The following is a 17,201-nucleotide window of genomic DNA, read 5'->3' on the forward strand; positions in this document are numbered from 1 at the left end:
CATCTGTATCAAGAGGGTGTTGCATGCAGGGGTTGTGTCGTTGCTAAGAGGACCCCCTCGGCCCTCCGTCTTTCTCCGACTGTTATCACCCGACCGAGGGGTACAGACTCGGCGGTCCACCTCCTCCGCTCACACTTCACAACAGGCAGACACTCTAGTGTCCCTCATATCTTGACAGAGAGGACAACACTGCAGACACGTACACTACTACAAAGATGCACAAGAAACACACACACACACACACACACACACACACACACACACACACACACACACACACACACACACACACACACACACACACACACACAATGTGAATTATTTAACATGCTACTGGGTCAACTTCTACCTGATTTCAACCACAATAGCTAAACATTCTCCCTTTAGACTAGGGTAGTGTGTTCCTTTGAAACAACTAGTCTATCAATATATGATAGTGTGGAGGAGTGTGGAGAAGATATTAGTAGTGGTATTAATCGGCAATCTTGTCATGCTCATCGCATGCCATCAGCCACCTTTAACGGATCACTGAGGACAAAGTACTGATGATCCGTAAAGAAAAGCATGTAAGCTTGTAATTATGTCTTTGAGTACACTGTTAATAAAGCAATTTTATGTCTGAATATATGTGTTTCATTATGTCCTTACATGTGCCATTTGACTGCGAACGATGGTGAGTAAAAAACACCTCTTACTAACAGTTTACTCCATTATCATAGTTCCACGTTCGGTAGTCGCTGAGCTTCAATTAGAAGCACCTGACCTAATTAAACGACCCGCAGGAGAGATCAGGATGTCAGCTGATTCAAATCGAGAAAGGAATGAGAGCGAGAGAGCAGTAGCGAGTGAGAGAGAGACATTTAGAAACAATACGAAAAGGGAGCGCTTAGATGTTAGGAGAAAATCAGCCCACCATGTCCCCAACAAACAGTGTTCCAATCGGGGCTCCAAGCGTTTGTGACATTACCAAACCTCTCAGGGTTGAACCATACACCGTGGTTCTCCCCCCCCCACCTCTGGGCACGCCATTGATGTTTGTCAACAACCATTTGGACATGGCTCAATGCCAGCAGACTGACAGTGTGTGTGTGGACAGACAAAGGAGTGTCTCACCAAGGTATGACACACACATGCTGCACACATGCCCGGCATAACAAAGGAACTGTGATGTCATTCATTCATGCAAAATGAATCAAAGAGCATGTGCTCCGCCACGCTGCATCATCAAACGACACGCATGACAATGGCTTGCACCTGACATTGACACTGTGGTGATGATGATGGTGGAGGATAAACAAAAAGGGGAGAATATTACTCACCGACTAGACTGACAAAATAATAACAATCGGTAGCAGCTGGAAAAAACCAAGGTCCCTCTCTTCCTCTCTCCCTCTCTCTTATTCTCTTGTTCTAACTGCTTTTCTTATTTTTGTCTTCAGTCTCTTTCTCTCTCTCTCTCTCCCTTCTTCTCCTCCTCCTCCTCCTCCTTCTTTACCACAGCAAGATGCTGCCTGGACCAGCACATGTTGTCATAGCAACCGGGAGCCGACTGGGAAGTCTCACGTGACCACAGGACTCCCTGGGTGCTGATTGGTCAGGCACAGAGGAAGCGGGAGGAGGCAGGGAGGGGGGAGGGGAGGGGGAGGGGCTGCCTGTGTGTGTGGGAGAGTCAGTGAGCCTCCCAGATGATGTGATGTCACATGCCCAGTAGCTCACAAAGGATGGGATGCTTGCACCGGCTGTCTGCAATAAATAAATAAATCCCTAAATAAAAAAATAAAATAAAAAAATATATAATTAAAAAATCTGCAAGATGGAAGTCAAATCTCCAAAGATAAATAAATATGGAGAGAAAGACACAGCCAGTTCAGAACGGAGTAGACTTGGCTCAATTGACTGACTGACTGACTGCATATGGTGTTCTTGAGCTGACTGAAGTGGACATTTGGCACAGCTGTTTCCTGCTGCTCGCTCCGTGCTGTGATGCTGCCACCGACCAAAGTGTGCCTCGACAGCCCTCTAAGCCACCCAGGGCCCAGGATGCAGAAATAAAACAGCAGCTATACGCACCACACTAGAGCTGCCATATATGGCAGCTTGACCTGCTGGACCTACCACAGCAATGCCTCTCTCTCTCTCCTACTTCAAGGTTATTTATAACTCGCCAGATTTGCTGCTGTGATTTCCCTTGAAGCTACGAGCGTACTAACACACTGTATGTGCGCTTTAAATGATCTATATTACACTGGGACACAATGTTGGGATGAAATTGCATCTGTAGAGAGGCATAAATAAACAAACATAAACAAAACAAATAATTTGCCAGTATCTGAGTCCGATATACAACAATAGCCTTTGCTTGGTCCAAAACAATGGAGGACAAAATACATATTCTTATTGCTAATATTACTTATTCTACTCCAGTGGCGGCTGCTGGTCTTTCAAAGAGGGGAAGCTAATTTTCGGCTTACATCAAACAAATTGTCAATTTATGTATATGTCAATTATGCTCCTTTTCAAGGAAATGCTCTGTCATACCAACTAGCTGTCTTTTCCAGTAACTTGACCAGTGTCCTCTCAATGGCCAGCAGAGCTAGGCTACTTAAACGGTCTTGGTCCATTGTGTTAGGTGTAGGACTTGAGCCGCTTTAAACAGGAGAAGCTCCTTTCTACACCTACAGATGTAGCTCCAATTGTTGCCACTAATAAGAACAGTTTGTAAAGCTGAGGCATTGCACTGTCCAACTCCATGTCTTTAAGGAACACCAAGAAATCACACAGCTTTCCCCTGTCACCCTGCAAGTCCCGATCTGAATACAGGACTTGAAGTTCAGACCTCAGGCTCCCTGAATCAAAGTGATGGCCAACTACCAAAACGATATTAAACTTGAACAAGGAAATGTGGGAATTATGTTAAACTGAAGCAAGGAATTGTGTGAATAAGGGTTAGTTGTATGAAATGTACAATGAAAATTGTCTAGTAATTTCGCCAAGCAAATATCAAGAAATTGGTTGCAGTTCATCTTTCGACTCGCTTGCAAAATCCGCGATGGGACTAAGGAATGAAGACAGCTCCGGCGACTTTTTATAGTTCAAAATCACTGTCAATCAAACGGCAACTCAGTCTTTCGCAGACCCTCCAATCATCACGCAGAAGCCCAGTGTCCAGGCCAGCCCACTCCTCCATTCACCCCCAGAGACGCTGAGCGTCCGTGGGAGGGACATAATCACAGCATTATCCAATGACGGTCAACTTTCAACGCACTAAAAAAAGCTGTTCTATGCAGCCCCATTGAATTGGATGGACACTGAGCTTCAACAGGCAAATGCACTGTGACACTACGGGAATGTATGAGAAGGAAATCGAGTCAGTCGACCTGCGATAAGCAGCTGATTCTGAACAAACTCGTCTTCGAGATGGACGTGTTCTAATGCATTTTTAGTCAATGAAATGTTAACAAAACAGTATATATTTTACCATTTATTTTTTTTAATTTTAGGGGAAGCTGAGCTTCCCTTGCAGTCTTAGAGAAATCGCCACTGTTCTACTCCCAATTCTACTTCTACTACACATTCAACTTTTGATTTAAAGGACTATTATTAGAGAAACCAAGAAAGTTGTACATTCCACGAACACCCATTAATTCTCCATTTGTCTGTATTAAAGATGATTAAGTATTAGGCCCTTAACGGCAGCACTACATCACATTTGCACGCCAACAGAAAGAGAGAGAACAAATGGCACAAAAGGAACAAAAGGAAGCGAACAAGAGAATGTGTAAAGGCAATGCTTAAAATCAGTCCATGTCTGAGGTACTTCAGCTCTGCAGTTGATGACGTGTATACGATCCTGGTCCAGTTTTGTTTCCTCGGTTGTCATAGTAACATACACTGAGGGATGACAATAATCGGGATTCAAGCCACTCTGCCAAAACTGGGTGTGGTGACAATGTTTGCCTCTGCTGGGTCGTATATTGGAAATTTGCATTGTCGTATGTAGTGTTTTTAGTGGGCTCCAGAGACACATAACAAACCAAAGAGGAATTTAGTGATGAGTAACGGGTGGTTCAGAGAGCTCACCTAGTGCTGAACTCTCTTCAAGTTTTCCATCAAACTGTAAAAATATGTTTCTTGACTGTCGTTTTAGAACAGGCAGTAACCCCTGCCGATGCTGTAACAGGGGAAGGCACTGAACTCAGGAGCATAGCTTCTGTTTACAATTTTTAATAATGTATGTTTATTTTTAGAACCTGTCCATAAACTCTCCCATGTACTGTTATTCTGCATTCCAAAATGCTTGGAGGTTGCATTTCTAAAATAATGATTTAGAAAACAGATAGCACAACCAGTCCTTCCATCGTAGCACTTAGGGTACTTATTTGTTGCACCAGATACCAGAAACCTTATAGAATCGAGTTAAAGTTCAAATGTACTGCCACTGCAGCCAGGGCTAATGTAGAATACAACCATTGCACTTCCTTTAATAGCATGAGTGGGCAGAAGGAGGATGAGAGATGTTAATAAAACATACAGGCCTGTCACAGGTGCCATCCATTTTCACCCACACAGCGGAAACATGCAACATATATATGGTATCATTCATATTCAATGTGAGCTATTGCAGTTGTTTAATTACAAATGTCAGGGCAAAATTACTCAGATATGATTTATGTTGATATTTGGAGCCTGTCATTGGCTGCTGCCCAAATTCATCACAGCTAATTAACATATACTTGCTCCGCCACTCTAGACAGAGGAGTGTGGAGAAGATATTAATAGTGGTATTAATCGGCATCAATGCTCATCGCATGCCATCAGCCACCTTTAACGGATCACTGAGGACAAAGTACTGAGAGACAAAGAGAGAGAGAGAAAGAGAGAGAGAGAGACAGAGACAGAGAGAGAGAGGGGATTATAACTGGCTATATAAACCAGGTGCCATGCTTTAATGAATTTTCCTCGAGCATAGAACACCATACCATAATGTAAACACAAATAACTAATCATGTAGGGCCTAAGCAGTCCTATCAGATCTGCGTTCACCTCTGTCTGTATTCTAAATGCTGGTCATGAACCACATAGTCCCTTATTGACGTCATACAAAAGGAAGGAGAGACGCTACAGCTTAATGTGCAGCCTCACAAGTGCTGAGCTTACATTTTGCTTGCACAAAGAAATTGCACACAAGCATGGATATGTTTATAATGTCACCGTGTGGACCAACTGGTTTTCCTGTGACACGGTGGTTTCTCCGCTCCAGTTCCACCACTGAAAGGATTATGTCATGGTTGTAGATTTGGTTTTAGTTCCAAATCCTATTCCTATTTCCTTCTGTTTGTTATGTATGGCATTGGATATCCAACGTGACATCTGGATCCTGGGTGAACCAACCATAAGACAAAGAAGAGTTTTATTGAATCTTCTTTTTTAAGTGAACAGATACAGGGCACCGGTAGAGGCGGGTTAAGGTATTAGACAAAACAGAAAATTGAAAACGCAGCGCTTCAGTATTTTTAGGGTAACATGAGCCCAGGCAATGCTGTAACCTGAACGTTTAATTTCCTCCAGTATGAGGAGGGCTCACTATGCAAAAGCATAGCTGTGTAAACCAACCCCGGTCTGATCTTGCTAGGCCGCCCTTCAGCTGGGCGGGAACACAGAGATAGAAGGAAGGAACCAAAGAAAGAAAAAAGAAAATGCATAAAGAAAGAATGAGAGAAAGAAAGGGAAAACACAACAAGAGAAAAGAAGCGAATCGTCAGAAAGACAAACAAGGAGCCCAGGGCCAGTGTGTCTGTGTCTGTGGTCAGTGGGAGCCAGTTTAAATATAAGTGTGTGTGTCCAGGAGACCCCGCAGGGGCCTGTGTGAGGCTGAGACAGCAGAGATGGTCAGGGTGTGACCGCGTGGCACTCAGCCTCTCACACCATGACCCTCTGTGTCTGTGACCGGTGTGACCTGCTGCACTAAAACACTATCATTAAGCAGAATTTTGCCATGTCTCGAAATAACTGGAACACAAGCATTTTCAGTTTCAGGACTGAACAAAAGAAGTAACCCAAAAAAATGCCCACTCTCACGCTATAAGGCAGTGCTGCTTTCCATGACAGAAATGCAACTACTTCGACAGCTTTCCAAAGTTGTTTATTATTAGATTGATTGATTTCTTTAAGATTATTCCTTATTATTCATACTTGCTTTTATCCACACTGTTCCCAGAGGCCTGGGATTTAAGCGTGTCATTTCGATAAATGATATATGATATGTAGGCTATATAACAATCAACTTTTAACTCAGAAAAACATGACTATTCTATAGGATAATATAATATATTTGTTTTAATCATATATTGTATTACTTTCGGGATCCCTCCTGTGCGACCAGCTTATGCACTGTTGCTCATATGTTTAGACAATGCTATAGAGAGCATGTAGACACAAGCCCTGCCTAAGATGAAGCATTTGCACAGCAGCTTGGCTGATAGACAAACAGGCTTGTATTAATTAAATAAAGAGGCCCTCTCTCTCTCTCTCTTTCATGATATCACATGCTGGCTCTCTCTCTCTTTTTCTGTGCTTCTCTCATGTCGAGCACAGAGATGGCAGCGTAGCCTTGGTGGGATTTATGGAGGCCAGAAGTCTCTTTATAACAGTGGCAGTGGCGCATGTTCAATACCAGTTTAGACCACCCCACAATGTCCACAGTAGGTCCTGTCCTGAGGAGAAATTAAAGCTTTGAATTAGCCTCTTATCATGGTGTGCTACACTACAACTAGACATCTGTGTCTGCATTGGATCCTGTGATCCAGGTTCATGTTTGTGTTAATCGATGCCTAACTGGCACTAGATTAGATCACCCTTCAGCTTCAAGTATGCCAGCTTCCATGGCAACTAGGGATTCTTCCCTTCCCTACTTTGAACAGTGTGAGCCTATTGCATCTCTGTTTGGTTTAGTTCCAACAAGCATGATGCATGGAGCCATGCACACAGGATCGACTGGGAAGAGACAAGTCCTACCCTTAACGTGCCCTAAGGGGAATGCCTGTGCATGGGATTGGTTAAGGCGACACATACGGCTGACGTCAAACTCAGTAGCACCTTCAATCGATCATGTATCATGATGATACGACGATCACACCCCTAAGCCAGGTCTAAGCCACCTTATATTCCAAGCACAAGACACACTAACCCTATTATAACCTCATCTGATCTTAATAGGATCTGAGAGCAGGCAATTAGTGTTATGTCATAGGTTTATGTATGTCAAGGTGCCTTGTACGAAAGTTAACTGAATTATTCCCTATAGACTTCAAGAAGGCCATGTGTTTTCTCGTGCCAAATACCCATACACCCTTCAGTGCATATTGATGAGCACCACAATCCCACCTTGCATGAACACTTTGTTCATTTTGAGATTGTTAAAGCCCCCCGCATTAACGGTTATGGTTATGCAATGGTGGCCTCGCCACGCTTAACTAGACATGCTTGTCTTCTGGTCATTTCTGATGGTTTCTGATTGTGAAATACTTTGTTGTGTCAAGCTCTATCAGAGAGGAGGTTTGAGTTCAACCCTGGTAGTGATGATGCAGTGATGCAGTCTAATGCTCAATCTGCTGAGTCTAACAGTGTGTCCTTGAAAACAGCTTTTAATTGCATTTTACAACACTGCCAAGTTGCTCTCTCTCTCTCTCCCTCTCTCTCTCTCCATCTTTCTTGCTTGTCACTTTCTCTCTCTGCCCCACTTTTCCTTAATCTGTCCTTCTTTCACTTTGCTGCCTACCTCTTATTTCCCTTTAACTCTCTCGTTTCCAGCAATTTCTTCTCTCCGCCTCTCTTACTTTCTCCATCCCTTTACCTCTTTCCAAAGTCTCACGGAAAATAGTGTCTCAATGCTGTGTTATCAGGCAATCAGGGACAGGCACACAGACCACATACTACTGCTGCTGTAATCAGTGTGCTGTGAACACGATCCTAAGCATGAGCTGTTTGAACCTCAGAGACCATGCAGGACATGCAGGTCTTCAATTTCACCCAAGACCCAAAACCTCTGCAAGAGAGAACCAAAACCTATTAATGAGAGACCCAGAACCTATCTTTTTGCGCATGCTACCCCACAAAGCACCATGCAGGGCAGTTCTTACATGTATAGCTTGGGAATGTTACGAAGTATGTCACACACTTTGAGAGCTCGCTACTGTCCCCGTCTAATCCTCCATTATAGCTAAATAAACAAACACACAGGCCCAGCAGTAGATGTGTTTACCCACACAAACCTTGTGGTGAATAAACATTACGTAGGCCAGAAAACCCCTAACAAAAGGGAGAAGTGGTGAGTGAACGCTTTATCTCGCAAGTCAGAGGACAGGACTGCTTTTGTCTTGTCGCCCGCTCTCTCTCCCTCTCTCTGTATCTCTCTGTCTCTCTCCCGTTTCTACCCCTCGCCGCTTGCAAGACGGTCTGACAGTGCGTGCGCCCTGGTAACTCTCACAGCGGTGTTTTCCTCGCCTATGTCACTGACATGGATTGCACATCAGGAGAGGAAAAATACACAGTCCAGGTCCTTCAGCGCCGAGCTCACGGCAGGATCCCACATGCAGTCCAGGACCGTCGGGAAGTACACAAAGGCCATAGCCAATGAGAAGGACCTGAGGGGCCTGGAGGAGGAACTAACAGTTCAGAGTGTTTTCAAGAAGGGAGGAAAAATAAAACACAGAGAGACATTCAGGGAGTTCAAAGTATTATAAAGCACTGCAGCTCTATCCCCTAGTTCACACATGACGTGAGAGAGAGCCTTCCAGGGAAACAAGTTGGAACGGCCAACAGTCACTGCTAATTATGCATAAGTGGCTGACAAGTATGGAATTACCATTTCGCTGTTTTTTTATTCAGTTGTTAAAGGAAGGCTGGGTTATTTTCATGCCAAGAATGATTTCAATCAAATTATGCGCTTTGTGCATGACCACTGACATTTTCACAACTATTTATAACGCTTGTCCAGAGCTTAGACACACAACATGAACGGTATTTAAAAACAAAGTACCGCATAGAGCCACACCAGGGCTGCGACACATGTGTGGCTTATAATATATCCTTGTTAAAGTAAATGTAGAGGTTGCGCAATCCCCTCTCCGAATGAATCACCAATGTACACCAGGTGTTCTGCAAGCACGTGGACTAACCGCACCGCAACGTCAGTGCAGCTAAATGTTTCTTAATTGTATAAATGAAAAACAGGCCTGCGAGGAATGCAACAAACATAACGTCACATTGCAGCTATTCTGATAATGTGAGTGTTGAGGTCTGACCTCACACACCAAAGAGGCCTCTTCTTATGTATGCGTCACGTGTACATGTTTCATCCTGTCTCATCGACGTTTGGTAACAGCATTCGTTCAAGCAAAGAAAGTCAAGACAGTGATGGAGAATGTCATGCTGATTTGTGTTTGTCTATCACCAAACATGTCTCGTAATTCCAGGGTAGCAGGTCAGGTTGATTGAAAGAGCACTAATAGCCTTCTCTGCGATTGAGATATAGGCATGATATTGATATTGATATAGATATCCATCTCCCTCTTGACCTTGAGCAGTAAAACAAAAACAAAACAACGACACAAACTTAGCCCCAGCCCGGACTGTCACATAGCTACATTGAATAGGTAGAACATGATTGCAGTGAAGCATCTCTTGTATACAAGCATGGGCACCGCCCATCAAAACACTAATCCCCTAACAACCAGTTAGCCCTTCCTCTTCCTCCTCTCCTGGCCAGGGTGTGGAGCCGTGGGGCTGGGACACTTCAGGGGGTTCTGGAGTCAGGCTAGTCTATTTTGCAGCGTGATTCAACACATCGCCATGGTAACTATTCTCCCTGGGACACAGCCCCTGTCAGCAGCTCATCTCTGTGTGGCTGGTAGAGGCTGGAGGGAGAGTGGGGGGTTGGGTTAGCGGCTGTCTGGCTGTATCGCTGCTGCATCATTTATAATTCCATGTCTCTGTTTCTTCAATGACCTTTACACAGGCAGTAAAGGGAGGACAGACAAATAGGTAGACACTCACTCAAGGGAACATGCACACACACACACAAAAAGAGCTTGTGACCGCACCCCGTACTGACATGCTATAAGCAAACAAGATGCATTGCATGCCTTCTGAAGTTCCGACGCTAAAGCTGTACAAGCCGAAGGCGTTTAAACTAATGCAAACCACAAAAAAGATTCCACTGCACGTGTTATGCTGCTCTCTGCCCTGTGGATTTCCTATACACGAAGGTGCTATAGAGAACTCGCGACGAGTTCTCCCCTGTGTTGAAACTGCAAGCGAATCCTGCCTCCAACCCACACCAGCCCAGCGGGCAGAGCCAAACGTGTAATCCAGTTGTCAGAGAAATCACCTCCCGATACAGTGGCACATTCCTGGAGGAACCACCAGGCTCCCGCTGTCTGCGTTGATGCTTGCAAATAGAATGGCCCTCGAAATAGAAACGAGCACTGAAGAAACCCGTAAAGGAATGATCTACACATACTTCAGGAAAGGAGGACTGACTACTTTAAGACGGAAATCTACGGCACAACTTACAAATCATTTAATATGATAGAAATATGGAATATACTAACTTTTAAAGGATCTAAAAAAATCAAGGCGCTCAATACAATTTCTCGAGTTTCTGCCCTGCTGGCTTTCAATAGCGGTTCTTCAATGATTTGAGTGCACTCAGTCGATGCCGCATGACATTTATGTGTGGTGGAGTCTGAGTTTGCTTCCTTGGTGCCATGTGGGAGTTAAAGTCAAATGAATCAACCAAATCCCCCCCGCTGCAATACGTAACTTGATGTTGATCTTTCTCCTTAAAAAGGCTTTTGCCATTCTTCGCCTGAAAGCTGATCCTGTGATGATGCAGCAGTTTGTATTCAGGCCTTTGAGTGTGGCCGTGTTGTGGTGTCTGAGCGGTTTAAATGCTACATGTTGAGCACCGCTGCTGGCGTGTTCATATGTGAAGCCCCTCTTGGAGGTTAAAGGGTGACACTGGTTGTAGTGTAACTGACACCCCGTCTGCTCGACAAATGATCCCTGTGGGATTGAGGCAGAAAAGTGGGGAAGACAGCTGCACTGTTGCACTCTGGGTAAACTACCCACATGTGTATGTGTGTGTGTGTGTGTGTGTGTGTGTGTGTGTGTGTGACTGTTTTCAAGCGAGTCAAATATAGGGAGATACTGTGTATGTGTGTGTGTGTATGTGTGAGTGAGTGAGTGAGTGAGTGAGTGAGTGAGTGAGTGAGTGTGTGCACTTGTGTGTGCACTTGTGTGTGTGCGTACGTGTGTGTGTCAGCATGCGGCGGGTATGTGTTTCTAGGCGTACACCTGCTCTAGCCTTAGCTCTGACCACCCCCTCCCCGTCTGTCTGTGCACACTTGAAGGTGTGTCTGTGTGTACACTTGGAGGTGAGGAAGCTCTCAGTTTCCTGTTTATCTACTCATCTCCACGGCCACATCCTGACACTCACACATCCCGGTTTTCTGACACGTTGGGCCACTCACTGTCTGCAATAAAAGGTAATTACACTAAATAGAAATAAGCGTTCTGTCAAAGGTAAGTCAAGCTTGAACTGTTAATTGGATCTTTTGCTTATAAAATACACTGTCAAGCTTCTAATTAAGCATTTATTGCATTGGCCTACATTCGTTTACAATATTTCAAGGAGGTAAACCCATCCACGTGAAATGCATGCATGTCGCACACACAAGTGTACACACAGAGCATAACCATGGTAGCTACGACCGTCTCTATGTTCTCATCCTGCAATCGGAGCAAATCAAAAACACATTGCAGAGAAACGAGGCAAAGGCGCCGGGACAAGTGGGCAGTAGCACAACAGATCCGACAAGACCACTTTATGTTGAAACCATCCAGCATAGCATGGACAAGTTCTACCACACTAGTCCAAGTGGTGAACTAAACGGTACCAGATGCTTCTACTTGTCTATCATGAGGAAGAAAGGGGGTCTTGGAGAGAGAATCTCAGTGAATGGATAGCTGCTCATGCTGGATTTGGCATGGAACAGACTCATCCTCGCATGAGGCCCTGCGTATGCCGGGTTCGTAGTTCAACATGTGTCATCTGTTGAATCCGGTGTCATGGTGGGGGTCATGGCAGAGATTGGAACTTAAGCAGTTCTCAGCAGGAAACCAGATACTGAAGCCAAGACGGTAATCAGGTAGGTGATTAATCAGGTAGGTGATTATATAGTGCCCTGTGTTCTCAGGAAACTTAGGGAAGAAATACCTGAACAGGCCTTCTAAGGTTAGTCTGGCATGTCTGATTGTACGTTCATTGCTCTTGGTTGTGACAAAGTAAAGTAGCAACTAGACTACCTAGAGCCTAAACTTAGGTTTGTTAAAGATTTTCCACAGTGTTTCTCATCAGCATCACTGACAACTAAGTGTTCCTTATTCGTCCTTCTGAGGCTCCTGGAAATAGTGAGGACAAATGCAAAGCACATACGTTGCTATTCAGCCAAATAAAGCTGAAACAACAGGAAGTAAATCATCTCTGGATGCTTCTTTTTATTCTGTCCGTTCAGATGACGCAGGGCCATTGGACTATCTTCTTGTGAGGAAACCATGCCCAATGCAAGAATCTCTATGGGAACTATAAGAACTCAACTACAAAATAGCAGAGAACTTTGAAGAGAACTTTGCCCAAACTGTAAAATGTAGGCATAAAAACACAACTTTTGGGGCAAATATGTAGCCAACATTGGATCGCTATAGCAGCAAAGTTTCTAATCAACGAAGGTGGTCCTAACCCCAAATCTGGCTGTGGTAAACTAAGAAACCAATGGTGTGCAAAATATCACCATGGTTCCCAGACACGGGGGGAAAACAAAATTATAAGAATTGCATGTTGAAGCCAAAATCAAAAGCAAAGCGGCAAAAAGCCAAACGGAACATGAGATGACCTTAACAATGGACAGGGGCATCACAGGGCCATTACAAAGGCTGAAGCCGTCATTTGAATAGCCCTCACCTGCTGGCTCCATTCCTGCTATTAACTCTTTAAGCTCATCTGCTTAAGATGGCTCCCCGGACCGGCACCTCTAAGGTAGATAAACAAACTGACTGACACCGATCCGAGAGGAAGAAACTTACGACAGGGTTCAATGAATCAATGCGAATCCATTCCTTTCCTCTGCACCCACAGTGTGTGTGTGTTTGTGTGTCTATATGCTTAGGCCAGCTCACTGCAGTGAGCTGATGTCTGCAGAGCAGCTTGGCTCCAGGAGACTACAGGACCCACGCCAGCAGTAAACCAAACCGTGGGTGGTTGACTGCACTGGATGCATGTGGCCAAGCAGAAGCTCACCTCCTTTCTGCATCTGCACTCTACACGTCTCACACATCTCGAGTATAATGAAACTGGACTGGTGTCCGTTTGCCATGTGGGGAACGGTGGACTATAATGGGTTTTATAAAAGAGAGGGAATATGACATTAAAAACCCAAGAGATGCAGACAGACCTTGACACCAACCGTTTGGAGAGCTCTCTGTAATGTTCAAGACGAGGTCTGATGACGACAAAAGTACAGCAGCTTCCCTCCGAGAGAAGGTCGCTACTGTCCTGCCCTCTCCAGATTTGTCAAGGTGGGACGGATTAATAATACATTAGAAATTGTGTCATGACGTAATTAGATACGACTCTCTGTAAAAGATGTACAATTGATCAATGTTAGTTGACTAAGGTTACACGCACACACAGACAAACAGACGGACAGACAGACAGACAGACAGACAGACAGACAGACAGACAGACACACACACACAGACACACACACACACACACACACACAGACCATCTGCCCCTCCTGAGCCATTCTAAGAAACAATAGCTTCATGAGATTATCTACTGATTGTCATTTGGACGTTAAGTGGCGGGGTAAGATTGAGGGCTCTCCTCTTGAGTGCATTACTTTGCCCATACATACAGTCGTAGGGACACTTTGATACATACAGGAACATTTCCCATCAGAGCAGAAAGAACAACGCCCATTGTCTGGCTGTTCCCAAATATTTAGATGAACAAAAAAATCACCCAAAGCCACAAAAATTAACACCATAACATGGACACGCAGATAGGTGGAGACAGACGCATCTCTCTTTCTAACCATTTCCCACGCGTGCACACACAAACACACACACACACACACACACACACACACACACACACACACACACACACACACACACACACACACACACACACACACACACACACACACACAGAAACTCAAGCAAACCATGAAGCATAAAAGCTTCTTCTCTTCAGAGAGATGTCCTGTATGCGACCTGTTAGAAAATCTAATTCAGTTCCAAGCCAAGATGAACAACTCCCACACATGCTATGTCCACAGAACAGGCTGGGCTGTTAAAATGCAGTTGGGCCACACCAGAGCAGCTCAGCTCCTGAAAATACATCACTTTTATTCTCATGCTCATTGTGAACTGAGGGCTCAATGAACATTTCAAAATAGCTTTATTAGCATGGAAACACAGACAGTACCTCGCCTATGGTTAGGTTTAAAGTTAGTCACTCAGAACAAAAACACCAGTTAGTCACCCGGCTTTTGCTGAAATCTTTCATCCGTAAAAAACACTAATTACATAAATCGTCTCGTTTTAAATCATCGTTATGGCATCGTTATGTGTGCTGAGTGCCAGGAGGAACAAGCAGAAGCAGCTGACGGGTAGGACGGCTGCGTGAAGTGGGTGTGCACAAGGTGGGGGGGGGCATCTCCTTAATGAATGACAGCCTTTCACCTCCCTCATAAATACATCACATGAGAGCTGCCTCCTACTTGCCTCCAGCAATCAGCACAGCACAGCACAATGGCATACAATGTCACACATTGTCTCGTCCGCTACTGTAGGTGCAAGTGGACGGAGACAGGGGAAAGAGAGAGACAGAGAGGGGAGACAGAGTCAGAAATGGAAAGAGGGGAGTGGGAGAGGGAGTGGGAGAGAAGGATAGCGAGAGAGAAAGCGAGAAAGCGAGATTGACCCTGAACACAGTATTATAAAACCTGCATAAACATAAAAAGGTTTTGCCTTTTCCATCTAATACCATTTTAGTAAGTAGGTTAAAGTGCTACTCTAGGAGATAGCACTGGTCTGCGCAATGCTACAGGGTGTCGGAGAGCCACTAGCCTTTAGCAACAACGACACAACTGCAACAAAACAATACATTTCCCCTTTCATTTACCCTAACCTTCACGACCACACCACTGCAGTCTCTCTCTGTTATGAAAACACAGACCCCCCTAAGGGTCCAGGCTTTCCCCTACACAGAGTCAAGTGTGTGTGGGTGTGTATGTGTGTGTGCGTGCGTGTGTGTACGTGCGCATGTGTGTGTGTGAGGTATTCTTAACCACGATGCTTTCCAAGTGTTCAGTGTCACTGGCCGATCCCTGAACTCAAGATTAGCTTAGACGAAATGTAGCTCCCTCTCTCCTTCCCCGCAAGCTCCCATTCTCTCTCAGCCTGATGACACCGTCCAACGTCAGAACGAGGAATGAGAAAACTGACCGACTACAGTGCAGATAACGTGTACTCGGTGGTGCTTGGTGCTCAGGGGAAGATGTGATGATGTCACACCATGATAATGTAGAATCCCCCCCCGCAGCCCTCCCTCTCTCTTTCACTCTGCAACTCTCTATCGGACCATGTGTGTCTGTGTAACTACGTGCATGCCAGTGCTCTCTCGTTACCGCCTTGCAGCATTCTACACGCATACCTACCGTAGACATTTCTTTGGTTTCACAACGCCGGCATTCAGCCAATTCTAATAGCATAACCATACAACTGGGAAGTCAAACATAGTGACGTTCTGTCAGCCTGCCTGCCTGCCTGCTTGGTGGCAGCAGCACTGGCCGGTGACTTCAAGCCTGAACACTCAATACTGCAGGTGTTCTGCATCAAGAGTCCCTATTGGCCAGCCAGGAATAGCCTGCTGTCATTGGCCACACTGCTGTCCATGCCGGTAAACAAATAAGACACCATGTTTTCTTACGTGCAGAATACACATTACGTGCTGTCTCAAGGGAGTGTTTACCGAAGCTATGAATGTCGTAAAAATGGAATTCAAACTGATATCTGACTACCATGTCGTGCCAGAATTGATTAAATAGTGATTACAATATAATAAAATAATCAGGACAGGCAGTCCTTCACACACTGCCTTCTTAGGCATGGCGCAGTATGACACCCACAATACCGAGATGGGGAGATGCATACATTCCTGAGTTTTGACATTCATGGCAATGTTGCAATATTATGATTACACACACACATAGACGTATATCTACCCAGCCACACACACACACACACACACACACACACACACACACACACACTGACACACACACCACCCACACACACATATCTTCACATCAACACACATACTCACTCACATAGCAACACATCAACACACAGACATTCCCAGACAGACAGAAACACGCACACACCTTGACATTCACAAACAAGAAAACCTTCATTATTTCATACCACCACGGGCACTTGGCAACAACAACAAATGGCCAGGGAAATGACACGTGAGACGAGGTGAAGCCTTTAGCGTACTCACGAGAAAACACAGCCTACACAGGCTATCTCCTTTCATCTGTCCTCTACTTCCAATGGCTTCCCCGCAACACGACTTCAACGGCTGGGCTGCTAGCCCCTTCAGCCACAAGCACAGCACAGATTGACAGCGATAAAGAAACAGGCAGATCTGCAGTGTTGGAACTCTGTCAGTAAGCTTACGCCTCTGAACGTGAGTGTGTGTGTGTGTGTGTGTGTCTGTGTGTGGGTCTGCCCCTACTCTCTCCTCCCATTTCTCTCTCTCTCTCTGTCTCTCCACCCTCACTCGCTCACATTTTCCAAGGTCAGTGGACTGAGCAGCCTGCTGTAGCTGAAGGCTCCTCCCTCTTGCTCCGTGTACGATTGCACCGGCTCCCCCCCCACCCGCCACCACAACACCTCGTCTCCCCCTCCCCTCCCACTCCTGTTCGCTTCTCTCTCTCTCTCTGCTCTCAGACCGGTAATTACCATCATGATCCAGATTAACTCCTGGGTGTGGGCTCTGTTGTTGTACAAGTGTGCCGGTCTGGACGGAGCTGCGCCACCGGCCTAAACACACACACACACACACACAC

The 17,201-nt window shown here is 45.2% G+C and overlaps 1 protein-coding gene across 1 annotated transcript in view; it reads right to left on the reverse strand.

Annotated features, from left to right (window-relative positions):
* The window catches only part of mical3a (microtubule associated monooxygenase, calponin and LIM domain containing 3a), a 73,684-nt gene extending 56,884 nt beyond the window's left edge, over positions 1 to 16,800 (reverse strand). Inside the window, exon 1 of the mRNA XM_084477307.1 lies at positions 16,631 to 16,800. The gene's annotated coding sequence lies outside the window, so the exon portion shown is untranslated. The remainder of the gene's footprint in view (positions 1 to 16,630) is intronic.
* Between the last annotated feature and the right edge of the window lie 401 nt (positions 16,801 to 17,201).

This window comes from Micromesistius poutassou (genome assembly GCF_964030765.1).
Source record: "Micromesistius poutassou genome assembly, chromosome: 13".
NCBI classification, from domain to species: domain Eukaryota; kingdom Metazoa; phylum Chordata; class Actinopteri; order Gadiformes; family Gadidae; genus Micromesistius; species Micromesistius poutassou.